Raw genomic sequence first — 23,208 nt, forward strand, 5'->3', positions numbered from 1 at the left:
TGGTAAAAATCTGTTGAGAAACCAGATTTCTCCACATGGAAATCAGTGTGTTAATTAGCCCCTTTTGTGTCAGACTGTTTCTGAGCCAAGTCTGGAGTGGGATCTGAGAGCAATGAATGTCTGTTCCAAAGAGAGGCTTATATGACTGAGAGTGTCATGACCACTTGAAAAACTTTCTTCAAGGATGAGAACTTTTCTGTTGGCAACATATTATCAGGAACATCTAGTCCAATACCATCCAGGTTTTTTTTCTCTCTCTCTTTGTTTTAAAACATCCAGCCACTACAACTTCTTTTGGTTGCAGTGATACAAGGAAATGAGAGCAACAGGCAAAAGGTTCCGGGAAATTTAATTAATGGATATTACAGATTTGCTGTTAATGCAAGCATGTATATTGAGGCCTCAAGTTGCAGTATTATCTAGTGGTTTCTCTGTAACTCCTGTAGGCACAGGCAGAGCCAAGAAATGTAGTTAGGGAATGTAAACCTCAGTTTCAGATTGGCTTGACTTATCTGGATAGGGCACAAAGTTCAGGGAAATTTGGATCCATGTAAGCCCACTTTTGCAAACTTATTGGACTACAATATCTGCCACTTTTGGTTTATCCTGTTTGGGTGAGTAAAACCTGTCAAGTTTATTTTGTTTAAGTTATAGACAACACTTCATACTCCACTCCATCTCTTCTCCTCAGGGATGATTGAATCCCGAATCCTCTAAATAAAACTGATACCAAACAAACAACATTCACCAACATCCTAATGAAAACTGCATGTTTCTTTTCTCCTCTTCCAGCTAATAGGCCTTTGTACTCACTATATCTCTTCATCAGATACCTTTCCACCCCTTCCCAAAACAAGCCTTAGAAGTCTCCGTCCCTTTTCCATTTAGCCATATCCATGCCCTAAAAGCACCGCAATCACTCATTTTTAAGCATCTTCTGGGAAGGCCAGTACTCCCCAAATTAAAAAGATTTTACAGGCAGCCAACAATAAAAAAGTAATATGTACACCTAAATTTGAATTTACTACCAGTATGATGTAAACAATAGCATCTATCACACTACTCAAGCTTTGCTGCCCGTGTACACGTGCTAGCTACAGGTAGCGTTTCCTGAGTAATGAGGATTAGAGTATGGTGGAGAAATTGTATCTTAGAACTACACATTTCACACCAAGTTCAATTGTTACACCGACAAGTGGAATCAAATTTGGGACCGCTGGAGCTTTGTGTATGAGCTAAAAGCCAGCTGGCTCTCAGTTAAGGCTATAAAGCAGACTCATTATTTTCTCACTGGAAGTGGTCTTGGTGTCACTAGGTGGGACAGTTAACCACGCCAGCAGATGTGTGGGTTGCACTATCATGTCTTTGCAAAACCTCCACATAAAATTTTGAGAGAATCAACAAGTGGCTTATGCGCTAACTCCGAAGTGTTTTTATGTTTGCTGGTGCTCCGACATTTCTCAAACGGCACATGATCCCTTGGAAATTATAAGTAGGTGGCATTATTTTTATTACTAATAATTATGATTAGCATTGCTGTAGAGCCTAAGAGTACTAACCATAGACTAAGACCTCACTGTGCCAGGCACTGCACAAACACAGAACATAAAGATGGTTCCTGCCCCCAAGGAGAGACAATCTAAATATAAGGCAAGAGACAACAACAGATACAAACAGATCAACAGAGGAGTACAAATGAACAATGAGAGAATACTGGTCAGCATGAAATACTGAGGTCCCTGCATAACTACTGTCCATTTTCTCTAGGCAAGCCAGTGTGATGCTCTTGCCCAGACTGCAGGCATTAACTAAAAACTGGCAGCCAAATAGCTGGGAACCAGATCAGGTCATGTGTATGTCAATATTGCTAAAAAAGATATTAGTCTGATACGAATGTATTGCGTGATTAGACTCCATGAAAGGCTTGTATATTATTGCCTGCATTAACCTCACTTATAATTTCTATAGCCCATATTATACAGGCATGGTTTCAACCTGTGGTCTGTGGACCTTTAGGTTCCACAGACTACACATAAGGGGCCTGAGAATGGTTGTTCTTATCATTGAACAGTAACTTTCAACCTGTGGTCTGCAGAGTCCTGGGGGTCTGGAAACTATGCCTAGGATTTCTAAATGGGGTCTGTACCTCAATTCAGAATTTTGTAGAAATCTGCAAATTAAAAAAAAAGTTGAAACCCACTGTTAACAGTCAATATTTAGAAATAATTAAATTTGAAATAATAACCCGTGAAATAACTATTTTGAAATAAGATTATTCCCCAAGGACAGCAGGAGAGCAGATTTCAAAATAACCAACCTGTTATTTAGAAATAACAAGTTTGGTGGTGTGGATGCTCTGCTTATTATTTTGAAATAAGGGAGGTTATTTCAGAATAATTCCCTACTGTACAGCAGGGCTAAGTGTTTCTATACTCTAAACATGTTTGCTCTGAAATTGTCATACACACACCCACAGTGTTCTCTCTAATCCTTTCCATCTGTGTGCAGAATGCATTTTTCTATGTGTACCCAGTGCATCACCAGTAAAAACAAAAACTTAACTGAAGACACTTTGCTAACCAGCAGGACAGCATTTGAATCTCTCCTAAGTGGTCGCATAGAAGAAAGCAACATTACCAAGTATGAAAGATGAGTGTGTTAAATGGGATTATCTCCTGCATAACAAAAGAAGACCCATAGACACCAGGAAAACCACTGTGGAACATCAAAGAACACAAGATATTATTGATTCTTGCTACACTCCTGCCCCTGCACAAGTAAAATACAAACAGGAAGAGGAGACAAGAACTCATCCTGTCATTTTGAACTCTAGGGGAAGGGAATAAAAGTCTGTGACAAAAAAGAAAGTATATCTTTTTTGGCTGTTTGAACTCTCAAGGTCCAGCATCTCCAAACCAAAATCAGACATCCTGCAAGAGCTTCCTGAGTCTGTCCTAAAAGACAATTTGAATAGACAGGCCACTACAATGCTGTCACTCCTAGGATTTAGAGCAATGGTCCTCAACATGGTGCCCTCAGGCAGCATGGCGCCCGCCGGGCCATTTCTGTGCGCCCACCAAGTGATTGGGGCTGGCCCCAGCTCCGGGCATGTGGTGCATGGGCAGTGTCGGCCCCTGAGCACACAGCGTATGGGTGGCCCCACCTCCAGGTGCACGGCGCAAGGGCTGTGCCAGCCCCGCGCGCGTGGCGTATGGGCGGTGCCAGCCCCTGGGCGTGCGGCACAGGCGTGGTGCTGGCCCTGGGTGCATGGTACAGGGCTGGCACCAGCCCCAAGCATGCAGCACATGGGCGGCCCCGCCCCCGGGCACGTGGTACATGGGCGGTGCCAGCCCTGGACACGCGGCGTATGGGCGGCACCGGCCCCTGGGCACGGCACAGGCATGGCGCTGGCTCCGGGTACACGGCACAGAGGCGGCCCCACCCCCGGGTGCACAGTGCATGGCTGTGCCGGCCCCAGGTGTGCGGCATATGGGCGTCCCTGCCCCTGGGCACGTAGCACAGGAGCGGCTCCAGCCCCAGGTGTACAGCGCATGGGCGATGCTGGCTCCTGGGTGTGCGGCACAGGAGCGGCGCAGCCCCGGGAGTGCGGCGCATGGGTGGTGGAGGCACTGAGCACACAGTGTGCGGCCCTGCCCCCGGGTGCTCAGCGCATGAGTGGCCCCACCTCCAGGTGCCCGGCAGCCCCAAAAGGTTGGGGACCACTGATTTAGAGAGTCTCAGAGGGGTAGCGATATTAGTCGTATCTGCAAAAACAATAAGGAGTCATGTGGCACCTGTAGGTGGCACCAGGAAGTGCACTCCAGAACACGTTAGTTCGAATCAAACCCCTTGGTTCGAACTAACATTACTCCTCATTTTTCAAGCACTTCCTGGTTCGAATCAGCTTTTGAGCGGAATTATGCGTGGGCGAGATTATGCTAATGAAGTGTGGGATATATAAATCCCCGCTTCATTAGCAATTTCAGTCGGTTACATTTGCATCCCTAGTTCAAACTAGGGAACAAGTGTAGATGTACCCCATCAGATTAATTAGAGTGGAAATTGCAGAGGCAGGGACATATATATTAATATAACAAAAGAAGGGAGTTACTTATCAAGTATAGGACCAGTGTTAATCAGTCAGGGTAGATGTGGCTGACTCACAACTGCTTATGGGGAGGTGTGAATATCAAGACAGGGGAAATTGCCTTTATAGTGAGATAACCAATTTAAATCCTTATTCATTCCTAATTTGATTGTATTGAATTTGCAAATGAATTGCAGTTCTGCTGTTTCACTTTGTAATATGGTTTTGAATCTTTTTTTTGTAAAATAGTTACTTTTAAATCCATTATTGAATGTCCAGGGAGATTAAAGGGTTCTTCTACAGGTTTATGTGTGTCACATTTCTAGATGTTTGATTTGTGTCCATTTATCCTTTTGTGCAGAGACTGTCCAGTCTGGCCAATATACAAGGCAGAGGGGCATTGATGGCACATGATGGTATATATCACATTAGTGGCTATGTAGGTGGATGAGCCTCTGATGGTTTGGCTTATTGGTTAGGTCTTTCTGATGGTGTCCCTTCTATAGATATGTGGATAGAGCTGGCAATGGGGTTTGTTGAAGGAGTAGGTTCCTGAGTTAGTGTTTCTGTGGTGGAGTGCATGGCTGCTGATGAGTATTTGTTTCAGGTTTGGGAGCTATCTGAAGGTGGGGACTGGCCTGTCTCCCACAGTCTATGAGAGTGAGGGATCATTTTCCAGGATAGGTTGTAGATTGTCAATGATACACTAGAGGGGTTTTAGTAGGGGGCTGTAGGTGATGACCAGTGGTGTTCTCATATTTTCATTGTTGGGCCTGTCCTGTAGTAGGTGACTTCTGGGTACTCATCTGGCTCTGTCAATCTGTTTCTTCACTTCCTTAGGTGTGTATTCTAGTTTTAAGAATGCTTGATAAAAATCTTGTAGGTATTTTATGTCTGTCTGAGGTAATGGATCAGATACGGTTGTATCTTAGGGCTTGGCTGTAGACAATGGATTGTGTGGTGTGTCCTGGATGGAAGGTAGAGGCATGTTCGTAAGAATAGCAGTCAGTGGGTTTTCAGTATAGGGTGGTGTTTATGTGACCATCATTTATTTCTGCTGTAGTGTCCAGGAAGTGGATCTCTTGTGTGGATTGGTCCAGGCTGAGGATGATGGGGGGGGGGGGAATTGTTGAAATCCTGGTGGACTACTTCAAGGGCTTCCTTCCAATGGGACCATAGCAACATCAATGTAGCCCTACATTGCTGAGATCTTCATCATACGTACTCACAGGAAGGAAGTCCTTGAAGAATTCCACCATGATTTCCAAATTTTCATCCCGACATTAACCTCAATCTGCACCAATCTACACATTGATCATGCAGTTCATTGACTAGTCAAAAGCATTCATAATCATCCAACATGACCATCTTTGAATAATACTGGTGAACAGGGGGATTCCGAAGCACCGCATTGAACTCATCAGAAGTCTCTACTGTCAACAAGAAACCAGAGTGAAAACAGCAGCAGGCAATAACAAGTAGTTTTCTACTGAGAAGAGTGTGATACAAGGGTGTATTCTGTCCCCATGCCTTTTCAACATACACACTAAATTTACTATGAGACTCACTGGAAGGTTCTGACAAAATGGAAGGAGCTGGGATTTCCATTGGTGAATGCTCTTAACTGCCCTATGATTAATGATGTTATGATTCTCTTTACTAGAACCATTAATGTAATGCAAAGAATGCAAGTCTGTGAAAACAGTTAGTGAGAAATATAGACTATTCAAAAATGAAATGCCTGCATTCTGATATGATTAACAAAAATAAGATGCAAGCAAACATCACAATTTATGGTCAAATTGTAGAAGTAGATGAAGTAATATATATACACACACACACACACACACACACATAAGTTTAGAAAAACTGTGGCAGCTGGAAATGTACGAAGGTGCAACTGGTGAAAAGCTTAATTTTTTTTCCTTAGTGACATTTGAATGTGAATCATGGGAAATTAATGCAGCTCACAAGACAAAAACTGAAGTCTTCAAGATGTAGTGCTGGCAAAGACTCTTGCATATCTTCTGGACAGAAAAGAAGATGAATGCTTATGTTGGAGAGATCAACCCATACTGTTAGAACTCAAGAGGCACAACCGTACTTCGGTTTCATCAGGTGTAGAAATGGAAATAACCTCAAGGAATGTATTACAGAAGGAATGTTGGTGGGTCATACCAGAAGGGGCCAACCAGCACATAGCTGGATAGAAGGTGTTTGTGAATCACTTGGAAGCCAGTTGCTGAATCTTCAAAGCTAGTGATAGATCAAGAAGGCTTTCAGAATTTTTGTTCAGGTGTCACCAATATTCAGACATGACTCAATGGGTTTTACTTACTTAATGAGGTAGCTTTGAGGTTATTTATGTCCCAGATTTTCCTGGGTGTGATAGCTGATAGATTTCTTCACTATATAGTTGCTGAACCAACAGAGGTGATGCCATTTTAGATGTGATATTGGAGAGTAGTGAGGACCTCTCAGAAGAGCTAGATGTAGAGGACAACCTTGGTTCAAGTGATCATGAGCTAATTCTCTTAAACTAAAAGGAGGAACAAACAAATCTGCAACAAGGTCTTTGATTTCAAAAGAGTTAACTTTTAAAAAAATTAAGGGAATTGGTTATGGAAATTAAGTGGACTGAAGAATTCAAGTATCTGAATGTGGAGGAGGCTTGGAATTGCTTTAAGTCAAAATTGCAGAAGCTATCTGAAATCTGCATCCCAAGTAAGGGACAAAATATATAAGAAAGGATTGCAGACAAAGTTGGATGAGGAAGTATCTCAAACAGGTTGTTATTAAAGCAGAGAGCCTACAAGGAATGGAAGATGGGAGGAATCAGTAAGGAAAGTTACCTTTTGGAGGTCAGAAAGTGTATGGATAAAATGAGAACTCCCCAAATCTGAGCAGAGTTGAATCTTGTAAAGGGAATTAAAACAAACAATAAAACATTCTATAGTCATGAAAGAAAGAAAGAAAGAAAGAAAGAAAGAAAGAAAGAAAGAAAGAAAGAAAGAAAGAAAGAAAGAAAGAAAGAAAGAAAGAAAGAAAGAAAGAAAGAAAGAAAGAAAGAAAGAAAGAAAGAAAGAAAGAAAGAAAGTTCTGTCGACAGAAGGTGTTATTGCATCTAGGGTTGTGTCTAGACTACAGGGTTTTGTCGACAAAGCAGCTTGCTTTGTCGACAGAACTGAATGTAGTCTAGAAGCTCTTTGTCGACAGAAGCCTGTAGTCTAGATGTACCCTAGGAGTCCTAGATATGGAGGTAGCAATTACCACATTTGAATTGGACAAAACATCTTAATAAGACTAAATCAAGAGCCTAGAGAATCACCATCCAAGAATATTAAAGGAATCGGCACATGAAATTGCAAGTTTGATAGCAAACATTTTTAATTTATCTAGCATACTCTTAGACTGGAGAATTGCTAATATATTTTCTATTTTTAAGAAAGGGTAAAATGTTCTGGGAAACTACAGCATTGCTAGTTTGCTCTCAGTTATATGCAAGGTCTTGAAACTAATTTTGAAAGAGAAAATAGCTAAGGACATAGAGGTGAATGATAATTGGGATAAAATGCACCATGGTTTTACAAAGAGTAGATCATACCAGGCCAACCTGATCTCCTTCTTTGAGAAGATAACTGATCTTTTTCAGACAAAGGAAATGCCATGGATCTAATATACCTGTAGTTCCATAAGACATTTGATATATTTCTATATGTGAAATTATTAAATTGGAGAAGATGGGGATTAATATGAGAATAGAAAGTAGAATAAGAAACTAGTTAAAGAGGAAACTGGAATAAGCCATACAGGTGAAAGATGAACTGTCAGGCTGGAGGGAGGTTACTAGTGGAATTCCTCAGGAATCATTCTTGGGACTAATCTTATTTAACATTGGTACAAAAAGCAAGAGTGTACTAATAAAATTTCCACAAGACACAACATTTGGAGGTATTCCCAATACTGAGGAGGACTGGAATTTCATATAAGAAAATCTAGATGGCCTTGTAAATGGGAGTAATAGAAATGGAATGACATGTAATAGCGCAAACTCCAAAGTCTTGAACTTAGGGACTAACAACAAGAATTTTTGCTGTAAGTTGGGGATTTATCAATTGGAAGTGATAAAGGATAAGAAAGACCGAGGTTGATTACTGAGGGTACGTCTACACAGCAGGGCAAAAGTTGAATTAAGCTACGCAACTTCAGCTATGTCTATTGCATAGCTGAAGTTGAAATAGCTTAATTCGGCTTTTGGCACTGTCTACACAGCAGGAAGTCGAAGAAAGAACACTCTTCCTTCAACTTCCCTTACTTCTTGTGAAATGAGGTTTACAGGAGTCAGAGTAAGAAGTCCTCCAGTTCAACATTATTTCGAAATAATGGCTTGCAGTGTAGACGTGCACTTTGTTATTTTAGATTAACATTATTTTGTTATTTCATAATAACACTGCCATGTAGACATGACCTATATAACCATGGGCCACCAATGTGAAGTGGCTGTGCAAAAGGCTAACGCATTTCTAGGATGCATCAGGCAAGGAATTTCCAGTAGAGACAGGGAATTCTACAAAGCACTGGTGACATCTTATCCACCATGTTGTGTGCAGTTCTGGTCTCCAATATTTAAGAAAGATTTCTGGAACAGATGTAGAAAAGGGCGACTCGGTTGATCTGGAAAACTTACCTTATGAGAGTAAATTCAAAGAGCTTGCTTAGCTTGTTTAGCCTAACCAAAAGACAGACTGGGGGGGGGGGGGGGAGGAGTAAGATATGATTGCTGTCTCACATAAATAAATACCAAGGAGGGAAAGGAGTTATTTAAATTGAGTGCCAACGTGAGCACAAGATCAAATGGATATAATCTGGCTATCAACAAGTTTAGGCTCAAAATTAGGTGAAAGTTTCTAATCATCAGAGTGAAATTCTGGAACAATCATCCAAGGGGAGCAGCGGGGGCAAAAAATCCTAACTGGCTTCAGGACAGAACTTGATAATGTTATGGTGGGGATGGTAAGATGAGAGTGTCTACAATAGCATGTGGATACTCCAATAGCAAAAATCCTCAAGGGCCCCAAGGGATAGAGACAAAAGACTAGCTGAGGAGGAGAAGGGCTCTGAGTTACTACAGAGAAGGCTTTCCCAGGTAGCTGTTTGTTGGGTCTTGCCCACATGCTCAGGCTCTAACTGATCACCATATTTGGTGGCAGAAAGGGAACTTTTCCCCAAGTCAGAGTCATAGAGATTTTAATGCTTTTCTTCCTTCCTTTGCAGTATAGAGTCATTTGCTGGTGTAAACTAGTGTGAATGGTGAATTCTTTGTGACCTGAAATTTTTAAGCCATGATTTGAAGACTTCAGGAAGTCAGCCAGAGGCTAGGGGTCTATTACAGAAGTGGGTGGGTGAGGTTCTGTGACCTAGAATTTGCAGGAGGTCAGACTATATGATCACAGTGAGCCCTTCTGACCTAAACATCTATTAGAGGAAAACGTTAAGGGAAGTTTAAGGGAAGAGATTGAGAATGTGTGCAAGAGAGATCAGGACATGGGATGGAATCTCAGGGGAGAGTGGATTTAGAATAGCCATGCTAGGGCTGAGGTCATAACCAGTGTGCCTTGAGAATCAAGGAATAAATAACTAGTTCTCTGACTGCCTCCTTCCCTATTTCCCTTGAGCAGAACCGGGTGCAAGAGAACATTTGGACCATACTAATTCTTCCTAATTCATGCAGGAGGTTAAGACTTGAAGTAAAAATTTATTCTAACCTATTCCCACTACTGGAGACATTTGACAGCTACTCTATGGATTGGATATGCAGAAAATGTTCCACTATCTCCCAAGGCCATATTTTCTTTGTTTCCTAAAGTTATAACCTTATGTATAATGTTTATTTAACATTTTCAGCAAGTTTAGATGTATCAATTGCAAGTTTAGTAAGACACACCCATCTTGTTGATTAGTCATTGGACGTCAGGTTTTCCTTGGAAGGATTTTTGAAATGTAAGCAACAAATAAATAAATGCTGTTTTCTGTTAATAAAGGTCATGTAATTCCATGATTTACCCAACATCAGTTATTTAATGGTATACATAAATTTGTGTGTTGCTTACATGCTTTTCTCTACTTTTGGTAGTAGCTGAATTTTCACAGTTCTTATAAATTTACCTTAAAGGGCTAATTTAACAATGAGAGCAGAGTCTGTCAATCATTCTAATTGCAGTGGTTTTGTGGAGGCTGCACTGTAATCTACTGGGAGGATGCTAAAGGTCTTAAACCAAAAGAAGAAAATGCTTTTCTGGGTGTCTTTCTGTCTCTATTTTCACACAGGCAAATAGAACTCTGCCTTATTAGCATAATCTATAAAGAAAGATAACAGTTTTGCATGTGCACAGGTCCCAGTCACTGAAAGTGAATATGGATGGGTAGAAACACCACGTCTTGTCTGTGAAAAAGATGATATTCTCAACATCTGGACAATATGGTATTTTCTTTATATGATTACCATTAAACGCAATTTTGTTGTGTTCTTACAGAGCTATAAAAAAGTTGTTAACGTGGTTATATCATGAACTTCAGCTGTTTTTTATAACACATGATTTTACCCAAAGCAGAGATATTCACTTACCACTTGTTTGAGGAAAAAAAAGTAAGATATAATGTATTTCAACAGGATTTCTTGCAAGTTTTCTTTGGTTAACTTCGGAACAGATGTGCACTGATAATACTTAAAAATGCATGTAGTCTCCTTGATTGTAATAAAGTGCAATTCAGTGTGAGTCAAGGGGGCAGATTCTGGTTCATAAGTAACTGACCATTTCTTATTGAACCACTCTCTCCAATCTGTAGCTTAAATGTAACCTTAATTATGACATTGGGCACAAAATGCTAGGTGATTGTGTTTTAAATATAGATTGCTTTGGCCATGAAAGAAAATAAATTACAAGTTTTACCTCCTTGGTCCAGTATCCTTGGGACCTGACCAGTCCCGAACCACAGAATTTGCCAGACCAGGGGAGGTCAATGCCAGCCCTCCTGCAAAATAAAGATGTGAGAGCCATAAAAACAGCCACATCAGAAAGGAGTGGATTGTTTAAGATACAATTAGCTTAATTTGTGTCTTCCCTCCTTCCCTCAATCAAAAGTTCTCGGTATAGGTTTTTAAACCTCAAGCAAAGGACCAATTTCCCCCTAAATGTACCTTGTTTAACCTCACCATTTTAATAGTCTACCCTTTAATAATATATTTTATAAAGCTCTTTCTATGACAGAATTGTCCTTTTTCTTACTTGTCCTTCTACATATCATAAAACCTTTCAGATCAGTTATTTATTTTTATTTTTATTTTGAAAAAAATCACAAAAATTAATCTCCAATCACACTGAAGGAGAAAGAGTAATAGAGTCACTTAGAATTACAAACAAGAGTCAAACAGGGCCTGACACTCAGAAGCATGGAGCATCTACATCAAATGCTTAGTACCTCTCAGAAATAAGCCCATTGTTTTATTTGCCAGATGTTGCTGTTGGTTCTGTTTACCATCTCTTTGCCAAAAGATCTAAATTTGTTCAAATGTAGGCCCTGATAATCCACCAGAGCAAATGCATGTGTGGACCCAGAAACGTCAAATGGGATTTTGCATGAGCATGGGATTCCATACTTGTGGATACTATTGTATAGAAGCAGAATCTTATTAGAAAATAAGAACATCAGAACAGCTATACTGGTCCATCTAGACCAGCATAATGTCCTCCTAAAGTGGCCAATGCCAGGTGCCAGAGAGGGAATGAACAGAACAGGTAATCATCAAGTGATGCACTCTCTGTCACCCATTCCCAGCCCTGACAGAGACAAGAGACACCATTCCTGACCATCCTGGCTTATTGCCATAGATAGACCTAACCTCCATGAATTTATCTAGCTCTTTTTTGAACCCTGCTAAAGTATTGGCTTTCACAACATCCTCTGGCAGGATACCCCTAATCATTTGCTTTTTTCTGAACCTTTTTGGAGATGACATCTGTACACAGTATTCAAAATGTGGATGTGCCATGGATCTATATAGAGTCAATAATATATTATCTGTATTATTCTCTATCAGTTTCTTAATGATTCCCTACATTCGGTTTCCTTTTGTGACTGCTGCTGCACATCGAGTGGATATTTTCAGAGAACTATTGGCAATGACTTCAGGATCACTCTCTGGAGGTAACAGCTAATTTAGTCCCCATAATTTTATATGTATAGTCGGGATTAAATTTTCCAACATGCATCACTTTGCATTTATCAACACTGAATTTTATCTGCCATTGTCACCCACTCACCCAATGTTGTGAGAATCTTTTTAAGCTCCTTGCAGTCTGAAGTGGACTCAACTATCTTGGGTAATTTTGTGTCATCCGCAAATTTTGCTTTACCCCTTTCTCCAGATCATTTAGGAATGTGTTGAATAGGATTGCTCCCACTACAGATCCCTGTGGTAAACCATTAGTTACTTCTTTCCATTCTGAAAACTGACCATTTATTCCCACCCTTTGTTTTCTATCTTTTAACCAGCTACCAATCCAAGAAAGGATTCCCTCTTATTCTGTGACAATTTACTTTACTTCAGAGACTTTCGTAAGGGACCTTGTTAAAGGCTTTCTGCAAATCTGAGTACACTTTATCTCCCATGCACACATGCTTGTTGACCTCCTCAAAGAATTCTAGTATATTGGTGAAACACAATTTCCTTTTATAAAACCATGTTGATTCTTCCCCAACAAATTATGCTAATCTATGTATCTGGAAATTATGTTCTTTGCTATAGTTTCAGTTTGATTGGTTCTGAAATTAGACTTAAAAGAAAGAGTTACTCACTTTGTGCAGTAACGGTGGTTCTTGAAGATGTGTCCCTGGGCATGCTCCACTCTGGGTGCTGGTGCGTCCTCGCGCTGGCGACCGGAGACTTTTTCTAGCAGTTTCTACCATGCCGTGCATGCGCTTCAGTGCTCCCTTGTGCTGTTGGAATCTGTTAGGCACGTGTGCAGCGTGGCTCCTCAGTTCCTTCTCTACTGTCCTCGGCAGCAGATGGAGCCTTTTGTTCTCTCAAATTTCTGTTAAAAAATAGACAAGTACCCAGTTATTCCCTATAGTTACCTCAATATCCAAGTTCTTTCAGCCCCTTTTCTCCTTCCCAGTCAAAGTTTCAAAAAAAAAAAAAAAAAAGTTTTTCATTGCGGCTCGCTGCTTTTCACCCCAATGCCTCATGCCCTGTTCTCCTGGCTTTAAGAGGTGCGAGTCTTGCCGCGATGCTATGCCCATTTCTGATGGAAACTCTAAGTGCATAAAGTGTCTGGGGGAGTCACATCAGACACAAGAGTGCCCCCACTGCTCTAAACTCACCACGAGAGCATGTCATGATCAAGCTAACAGACTTAAGACACTCCTCTACGAGAAGTCCCTTCGCCCGTCTTCAGAGGATTCTTCCATGGCTCCAAAACCAGTCTCACAGAGTAAGGGTATGGATAAAGATCGTCCCTCTACCCACTCCGGCCTCACGGCATTCAAAACAGGCCTTTCCCCAACTTGTGCATGGGTCAGAACTGAGGATAGACCCAGAACGTCTGGTACGGCACTGCCTAAGACATCGGCACCGCACAAGACAGCCCACTCAGAGCCAAAACAGAAATCAGCGGCGCCGCAATCTACAGCACTGGATACACCTTCGGCACTGGCCGCACTGGCGGGTCAACACAGGGAGCGACTGGCACCGAAGCACCATACAAGAATGGCACTGGTATCTGTACCGAAGAAGCCCCGCACCGACATGCCTCCGCCAGATCATTCGGCACCGATGCTGTCTTCAGCACCAACTAAGTCACATGCCTCAGTATCGGCTAAGCCACACCACCCAGCACCAATAGAAGGACGAGACCAGTACCGATCGCCGGTGCGAAGTCATACAACAATGGCACTGATTTCACTGGGTTCGTCCATATAGTCGGTGCGGTCCCGTAGGTCTTCCAAGGTTTCTCGCTCCCCCAGCAAGACTGACACGGAATCAAGGAGCAGTTTTCTTCTCAACTCTCCAGCCCAGCCCACAGACCGCCCTCTTGGCAACCTGGCACAGTACAGTACACATACCCTCCTCCTCCACCACCATGGTATGCACAGCAGTATGCCTACCCACCACCGCCATATACCACTCAATGGCAGCCATGGGAGCCACGTCCCAAGAACAGCCATCACCATGCCCCTTCTACCATCTGTAGACCACCAGCAGCCTTGCCACCTTTCACTGCTTTGGTGACTGAGCCAAACGCTCCAGCTCACTCTGAGATACAGTACTCTCTCTCCGAAAGAGAGGCTAGATCCCCCTTACACAATTCATCATCATCTCCCAATGAGGCAATCACAGCTGAAGCCCCACCATCTGTCGACGATGCAAGAAAGCTCCAAGACCTTTTCAAAAAAAGGGTGTTTTTGCCTGATTCTGAAGTTAGACTTAAAATTGCCAAGATCACTCCTTGAACCCTTTTTAAAAATTGGTATCATATTAGCCATCCTCCAGTCATTTGATAAAGTAGATGATTTAAAACTTAGGTTTCAAATCGCAGTTAGTAATTCTGCAATTTCACATTTAAGTTCCTTCAGAACTCTTGGGTGACTGCCAACTGGTCCTAGTGACTTATTAATGTTTAGTTAAACAATTTGTTCCAAAACCTTCTCTAATAATACCTCAATCTGGGACAGTTCCACAAATTTGTCACCTAAAAAGAATGGCTCAAGTTTGGGAATCTCGCTCATGTCCTCAGCTGTGAAGACAGATGCATAGAATTCATTTCATTTCTCCAAAAAGGCCTTATCATTCTTGAGTGCTTCTTTAGAATCTTGAATGTTCAGAGATCCCACTGATTGTTTAGCAGGCTTCCTGCTTCTGATGTACTTTAAAAAAATGCTTTTACTTTGAGTTTATGGTTAGCTACTCTATAAATTCTTTTTTGGCTTTCCTAATCATATTTTTATGCTACATTTTCCTGAGTTCATATTTCTTCTATTTTCCTCACTGGAATTTAACTTCCACTTTTAAAACTATGCCTTTTTGTCTCTCAGGCTACGTCTACACTGCAGGCTTCTTTCGGAAAAAGATTTTCCAGAGGTCTTCTGGATAAACTTCTTTCGAAAGAGAGTGTCCACACAGCAAAAGCACATTGAAAAAGCAATGTGCTTTTTTGAAAGATCACATCTACACTTATTGAATGCTATCTCACATTTAAGTTGTGATTACTATGGATGGAGTGGCCACTAGGGCACCTGTGCTTTTTCCTGGAGGCCTCTTTGGAAAAAAAAAACCCTTCTTCCCCGTCCATACATGCCTTTTTCTGAAAGAACTCTTTCAGAAAAAAAGCTTCTTCCTCGTAGAAAGAGGTTTACAATTGTCAGAAAACCCCCTGCATTCTTTCAACTTTCTGTCAAAAGAACACAATAGCAGTATGATCATAAGTGTAGTTATTCCAGAAAAATGGCCATCTTTCCGGAAAAACTCTTCAGTGTAGACATACCCTCAGTGCTTCTTTTACTTTGTTGTTTAGCCATGATGACACTTTTCTGGTTCTCTTGCTGTATTTTTGTTTAATTTGGAGAATACATTTTAAGTTCTTTTAAAAGTTTCCGTGCAGCTTGCAAGGATTTCACTTTTGCGACTCAAAATTGAGACACTCTCTCAATGACTTAACCACCTGCATTCTGCTACAAAGACCTTTTACATCTGCACTTGAAAGGGAATCCTCTGAACTGTCATTCATGTTAAAATTCGACACTCTCCAGGAAGGAATGAACAAACACTCAAACTATCTTACCCATTACCAAGATAGCTTCCCCAATTATCACCTCTAATACCATTAGCTCACAGACATCCCACTCTCCCCACCTCTAATATCATCAATTCACAGACACTTACCTCCCCCCCCCCCCCGCATCCCCTTCCTGTTCTGAAATGTGATTTGTCCTTTTCATATCTGTTCATTTTTTTTAATTGTATCCTTTGGTATATATGGTTGTGACTATTTTCTTCCACTATTTGATCTGAGGAAGTGGGTCTGGCCCACGAAAGCTCATCATCTAATAAACCATCTTGTTAGTCTTTAAAGTGCTACATTGTCCCGCATTTTGCTTCAGCTACCCCAGACTAACACGGCTACATTTCTATCACTTTTGTGACTGTACCTTATAATTTTTGTTTAACTAATTTCCTCATTTTTATGTAATCCTCCTTTCTGAAAGTAAATGCTACAGTGCTGGGCTGCTGTAGTATTTTCCCCTCCACAGAAATATCAAATCTATTTATATTATGGTCACTATTACTGAATGGTCCATCTATATTCACCTTCTGCTCCACTTAGGACTCAATCAAGAATTGTCTCTCCTCTTGTGGGTTCTAAGACTAGCTGCTCCAAGAAGCAGTAAGTTGAAGTTTTAGAAACTTTATTTATCCATCTCATCTTGAGATGACATATACCCAGTCAATGTTGAAATTCCAGATTATTGTTGAGGTTTTTTTTAATGGCCTCTCTAATCTCCCTGAGAATTTTCACAGCAGGATCACCATCCTGGTCAGATGGGCTGTAACATATCCCTACTGCTATATTCTTACTATTAGAGCATGGAATTACTATCCATAAAGGTCTTATGTAAAGATTCATTTAAGATTTTTACTTCATTTGATTCTATACTTTCTTTCATATATAGTGCTATGCCCCCCCCTCCCCCACACACACACACCTCCCATCACCACCTGTTCTGTCCTTCCAATATATTTTGTATACTGGTATTACTGTGCCCCATTAATTATCTTCACTCTACCAAGTTTTAGTGATACCTATTATATAAATATCTTCATTCACTATGAGGCACTCTAGGTCACTGATCTGAATTGTTAGTTTTCTAATCAAAATTTTTGCTAGACAAAACATTTATGAGAACAAATTTCACTGCCCCCTTTGCTCCCTCCCCATTGGTGGGCCTGTTAAGTATCCAGTACCATTTAAGTCAATGGGAGGCCTCCCCTTTTACTTCAATGGGCTTTGGGCAGACCCTTACATATATTGGAGTGCTTACAATATTAACAATATGTAGCCCAAGGTCCAGTGTGTTTCAGCAGCAGCCCTGGGAACTACAAGTTGTGGACTATAAACTGCGGCATGTTGGGAGAACTTCCTGGACCCTGCCAGTATGTGCCCTCTGCCCCCAGCAGGGTCTCAGCAAGGACTGTGCTAGAAGCAGCACCCAGGCTGCATGCTGAGAGAAGGGGCTGCTGAACTGTTTTCCTCTTCTATGTTTTTTACAGGTAGGACCAGAAAGGGCTATAGAGCACCCTGAGAGGAGGTTAAGTGACACAAAGGGAGAACCTGGACTTGGTTATGTGGGGTTTAGTTACTGTGGGAGTTGGAACATGTGTTCCAAGGGGGCTGTGTTGTGTGCTGTAATCTCGGCCCCCAGCAGGGTCTCAGCAAGGACTGTGCTAGAAGCAGCACACAGGCTGCATGCTGAGAGAAGGGGCTGCTGAACTGTTTTCCTCTTCTATGTTTTTTACAGAATAAAGCCTGTTCCTGGTGATTTGTCTGAGTGGGTCTGGTCTGAGGTGCACTCACACATACACAACGCAGAGCACACCAAGCAGCCTCAGGCCTAGCCCCCCACAGTGGTGTAAGAAGTCACAAGCTTCCCCTATGCTGAATAACCTCACACTGGGCTAGCCAACAGGAGGGGTTACAGATCTTTGAATGGTACAACTTATTTGTAACAATCTTTTATTGTCGCATAGGCCTTGCCTGGGATGTGGCGTGGTGGTGAGTACAAGAAAATGGACTGTTTGGCTTGCCTTTTTCCGTTTGGAACTATCTCCCTCCCTCTGCCCCATTAACATTTGTTTCTAGGAAATTTATAGAACTTCAGACATTGGTAAATAAATGCCTTATCAAACCTCAGACAACATCGCTTCAGTCTATGATAAGATAAAAACAGGTTTTTCTGCCATGTCCTCGCACTGCCTGTTTTGTGTGGAAATGTGCAGCCTGGCTAAAATATACTTTAAAAAACACAGACATTTTTATTTTATGGTTCATTTTTTAAGTCAGGAAAATAAACAACCAACTAACCCGCAGAATAGAAATCTTACATCTCCACAAAAATAAGTTATAACTGCATGGAAAAAACCCTAAGTCATAAGTTGACATGGTAACTTTGAAATCACTTAATAAAGTGCAATAACATCTTCAATATTGTATTTTTATGCATATATAAGGTCATGGAACATCCTATAAGCTGCCACAAGAACATAATCAGTTCTGAGACATTCTTGATATCTTCTGCATCAGTAACTGTCTTCTACAAGCAGAATTTCTGGATGAAGCTCCCCCTCCAACCATTCTCCTCTTGATCCAACTGACAGATTTTCTGGAAAAACAGTCATTTTTCTGGAAAAACTGTACTTACATCCACATGGCTATTGTGTTCTTTTGATAGAAAGTCAAAAGAATGGAGGGGGGTTTCCAACAACGGTAAACCTCCTTCTATGAGGAAAAAGCCTTTTTCTGAAAAAGGCCTGTGTGAACGCAGAAGAGGGAGTTCTTTCAAAAGAAGAGGCCTCTAGGAAATAACACAGGTGCCCTGGTGGCCACTCTGTCCATACTAATCACAACTTAAATGTGAGATAGCGTCCAATCAATGTGGACGCTATCTTTTGAAAAAGCACATTGCTTTTTCCTTGTGCTTTTGCTGTGTGGATGCTGTCTTTCAAACTAAGCTTTTCCAGAAGATCTCTTCCGGAAAAGCTTCTTCCAAAAGAAGCTTGCAGTTTATACATAGCCTTTCCTTCCCTTTGGACTCTCTTCAGTCCCATCAACATACTGTTATTTCTGGTTGCACTCCATTATCGCTCAGTGGAATGTATCCCTTGTTCTTCAGATGCTGTTGGAGCCAGTGTTTGAGCCCCTGAAAAAAAGACTTTTTAGTTGCTTCTACCTCTGCTAGGCAAATAAATGAGGTGAGGTCCCTCATTATTCTCCACTACATGCAGTGTGACAAACATGGTCTTTCATTGTCCACCTGACTATAGATCCCCACGTCACAGAGCCGACACTAGGATTTTCAAAGGCAATTAGGCACCCAACTCTCACTGAAATTCAATTAGAATTGGATGCCTCTCATTTCAATGCTGCTTTGGACATCTCAACACTAACACCTAAATTAGTCAATGGAGGCACAAAGGAAAAGCTGCCACGAAGCCTATAATTGCCAGATAGACCAAAGAATTTAATTTAATACCAAGCTAATCAATTGTATTTACTTAGGCATCACTCCAGATGGGTCTCTGCTTCTTGAGGAATAAGAGTGGAAGGAATCTTACCAAAAGTATTCAAGTCAATGTATCTCCTCACGTTACTACGGCACTACCACGTTAATCTCACTGCATCTCTGAATGGTTTCGTTCAGTATTACTGTCCTTCAAGCAGCTCAATATGATGACTGCCCTGCTTCTGTGATAGAGTCAGAGAAGAGAGATGTACAGTGAGGCAAAATTACTCTCCTTCATGGTCCTTTTTTATGGTCTTTTTATGGTCTTCTGCCATCCCACATCCTACCCTCTCGTCTTCTTAAGAATGGGGATACTGTGCATCTCATCCTCTCCCAAACCATCTCGATCTCTGCCCCCAAAGACTTTATCATCTATCTATATGACTGGATACAGTCAACAGATGGGTAGAACACAAAGTAACAGTGATACAGTTATGATTAGTGTATTAAGCAGAAGTCACAGCACCTCAGTTGCCTTCCCTTTATCAAGTGATTTGCAGGCATCACATCATTAGTGGGTTTTAAGGAGAAATTTAAAGAAGGCGACTGTAATAACAGATTTTTACTAGGATCTCCTTCTGTGTATAAATAAGGACAAGGAGAGAAGGTGCCATTGTGTTTGTTGAAAAATTTGACACGTGAGCATTACAGCATGTTATTGACATCATACATATCTTAAAAATGCAAAAAGTGATGCTGATAGTATATAAATATCCCAAAGTCCAATTATCTCATATGTTTGCATTTAGCTGTGTGAGTATTACATCATTTCAAGTTCTAGTCAAGATGCACATTCAACAGACAGAGCACCACCCATGCAATCATTCTGTAATGTTAGATGGATCGCATACATTCAAATTAAATCCTTATTTGTGACCTGAACATTTCTTGGTGATGATTTTTAGGACTACTATGTAATCTATAGTTTACAGATGTGCTCTATTTTATGGGGCACAAATAACCATGTTAGCACCCAGTTAATAAATAGAAATCATATGGCACATTATTCCCTGTGGTTTACATAATAAAGGCTATTAGAATTAGCAAGGAAAGAATGTATTCTTTTCTACCGCTACATAGCATACCACTACATAGCAGTGACATTCAATAGATAATCCTGCATGATAATAAATAACATCTCCCAAACTGAAATCTACAAAACAAATGTTTTGAGGGAAATTGCCTCTCACTACTAGAAACTTCCATTTAAAGTTAGAATGGTTCAAAATGCTCAGCTAATGAGGATGATTACAGCTCATCAAAAAGCTCAAATTTATTGATTTTGTGTCTAATAGCTAGAACATAGATCTAAAAATATTATCTTCAAAGACAGGGCTAGAAAGAGATTAATGGAAAGTGTCCACCAGAAAAAGGAGCTGTAGGAACTATAGTAACCTTCGTCATGCATCTGACGAAGTGGGTCTTTGCCCGCGGAAGCTTATGCTCCAATACATCTGTTAGTCTATAAGGTGCCACAGGACTTGTCGTTGTTTATAGTAACCTAAGCTAGATGTCATCTATGGAACAGTTATGGAGAGAGGCTTAGCAGTGCTGTGAAGTGACCAAAGACCACAAGTCTGTCCAGTCACTATAGGAGCTATATGCCAAGATGTATAAAAGTAGACTTTTATACATCTCGCAAGGGGTACAAACAAGGAAGGGCTAGTGAAGTGGGAGGGAGAAAGGAAGCATTGAGGGATGGAGGAAGGTAGGATTTATGTTTGGAGTTTGTGCTGGTTAGGGGAGACGGTGAAGGTAGGATCAAGCATATTCATCTTCATTGCTCTTAGGGGTACAACTATAAGAGATCATTTCCTTGATCGCCTCTTTCCCAAAGCAATCAGATTAAACTGATGAAGAAAGGTGATAGATACGAGCATTCTGAGATACAGCAGAACATGTCCGACTCTCCCCATGATCATGTGAGTATTCAATGACCTCTCTGAAATGTATCGACAAAATATATAGAAGCCACCTGTACCACACGTGAATATGAAGTTCCCTTAAATGTTGGGGATTAACCAAGCAATCAAAGCTTAAATTAGCTCAAAAGTACAAATGAGTCAGCCATACTACTCCATGATTAGGAGGGAGACGTCCCCACCAAGGAGAATTGTGTTTGGACAGTTGAATGCAGGCCTGCTGAGGATGCTCTAAGGTAGGCTAAAGGAGCAGTTTCCCTGGGATCTGGTGCTGCAAAAAAGCCCAGGGTTCCCAGCTGTCACCACTGCTGCTCTGGCAGTGGCAGGAGCTGGAGCCCCGAGCCCTTTAAATTGCCGCCAGAGCACTGTTCCACATGTTTCGCTCAGGTCTGAGGGCTGGGAAGGGCCCAGCACTGTGCTCCAGGTGGCACTGAGAACTGGATGCCCCTCTCCCAACCCTTCTGCCTGAGGCCTTGCCCCTTCCAGAAACACAGATCCTGGACCCCCCAACTTTCCCAGCAGCCCACAGAGGCTGTCGGTTCCCCTTGTTGTATGCCACCAAGAGAATATAATCAAAGGCGCACTAACCAGTGAGAGTGTTGTGAAATGTTGCTTGATTTATCATTGTCAAGTATCTTTTCTGCCTGATTGATTTAGTGTGCTTCAAGATGCACCTAAAAACTGTACTTGAACCATTACACACATAATGGTGTAAACTAACATGTGTTTTTCAATAACATCCTTCTAGCTCCTCATTTTGTGAAAGAGTGGAAAGATATAAGAACAAAATGCAATGTAAATAAACAGTTTTTATAGAAATTATGCACAGTTTGTGTCATGTGTTTGGTCCCTGGCCATGCAATGTTGTCTAATAAATTTCTTGTATATGCCACCTCTCAGACCCAAGGGGTAACAAGCAGAAACTGTCTCTATGAAATAGCATCACATCTTTATTCTCAGTGGCAAAAACTGAAATGCAATATACATTATAAACACAAAAACAGCTGGCTTGGACTGTGTTGCAAGCCACTAACAGTTGAGGGATTTCAATGACATCATAACCCGTGAGAGCATGTTGCAGGCCAGCTGGTGTTATTTATAATATACACATAACTGAGGAAAAATAAAAAGGGAAAAGTTATGTATTATAAAACTAACAAAGTAAAACCTCCTGCCTCTTGGCATTTAACTTGTTACCAAGAATAATTATGAAGAATACTAGTGAAAGAAAAAATTGTATCTTATTTTTACTGTACAAAAATGAAATCCTGAGACAGCGACCCATACTAGGCCAATATTCTGCTATATTCTGACTACATTAGGTTCTAGGAAATGATGTAATTTATCCCATGAGGTTGTTAAAGGATCACAAAGCTATTTTGTCCTGTTTAGCATAAGTAAGTGCTCATCAAGCATCACATGTATATCGAATTGCTAACTGTTATTTCAGGATTATCACTACAAACTGGAGGCTTACATCATAATTTACTTCATAGGCATACCAAATTTCCAACCTTAACAATGCAAAGGTGTATAAGATGCAAAGAGATAGATAGATAGATAGATAGATAGATAGATAGATAGATAGATAGATAGATAGATAGATAGATAGATAGATAGATAGATAGATAGATAGATAGATAGATAGATAGATAGATAGATATCTGAAATACACTTTCTTGTTTTCCATGGTAGCATAACCCTTCTGTCAGCAATGCACATTCTTTTAAGGAGGAAAAAATATGCTTCTGTGCTCTAGTTTTAAAATGCAAAGGTATGATGTTATTTGTCACCATGCCTAAAAAAGTCCTTACTCGGTAACTTTGCCAGAAGAGGGAGAGAGAGAGAAGGCAAATGCTCCCCCAG

At 41.0% G+C, this 23,208-nt stretch overlaps 1 long non-coding RNA gene across 1 annotated transcript in view; it reads right to left on the minus strand.

Moving 5' to 3' along the window:
• Window positions 1-13,174, minus strand: part of LOC142830937 (uncharacterized) — a 31,075-nt gene extending 17,901 nt beyond the window's left edge. The window contains exons 1-2 of the long non-coding RNA XR_016350599.1: window positions 12,944-13,174; window positions 11,038-11,119 (exon numbers count right to left, since the gene is read on the minus strand). This is a non-coding gene — a long non-coding RNA (uncharacterized LOC142830937). The remainder of the gene's footprint in view (window positions 1-11,037; window positions 11,120-12,943) is intronic.
• Window positions 13,175-23,208: the final 10,034 nt, after the last annotated feature.

This window comes from Pelodiscus sinensis, chromosome 1, assembly GCF_052426305.1.
Source record: "Pelodiscus sinensis isolate ZL-2025 chromosome 1, ASM5242630v1, whole genome shotgun sequence".
Classification (NCBI taxonomy): domain Eukaryota; kingdom Metazoa; phylum Chordata; order Testudines; family Trionychidae; genus Pelodiscus; species Pelodiscus sinensis.